Source organism: Halyomorpha halys, unplaced genomic scaffold (genome assembly GCF_000696795.3).
Source record: "Halyomorpha halys isolate HHAL.00 unplaced genomic scaffold, Hhal_1.1 Scaffold586.1, whole genome shotgun sequence".
Taxonomy (NCBI): Eukaryota; Metazoa; Arthropoda; class Insecta; order Hemiptera; family Pentatomidae; genus Halyomorpha; species Halyomorpha halys.
Window position 1 is genome coordinate 305,627 of NW_027106076.1, and position 281 is coordinate 305,907.

Genomic DNA, 281 nt, shown 5'->3' on the forward strand with positions numbered 1-281 from the left:
ACAAAAATCAATTAATGGAGAACCATTGATGTTAGATTAATATTATAGATATTTAATGTAAGTTAAAGATAAATTTTATATTTTCTTACTTTTTATTTATTTATTTTTTTACCAATACCTAAAGAATATTCCTTATTTTCCTAATGCTCTGAATTCTCATTTTTAACATTAGTAGTGCTGATTATCTTTTACATCCTTTAATTGTATTGATTCTTTTAAAACATTTAAAATTTTGTCAAATTAACATCTTGTTTACATAATGTCAATTAACATGAATATTT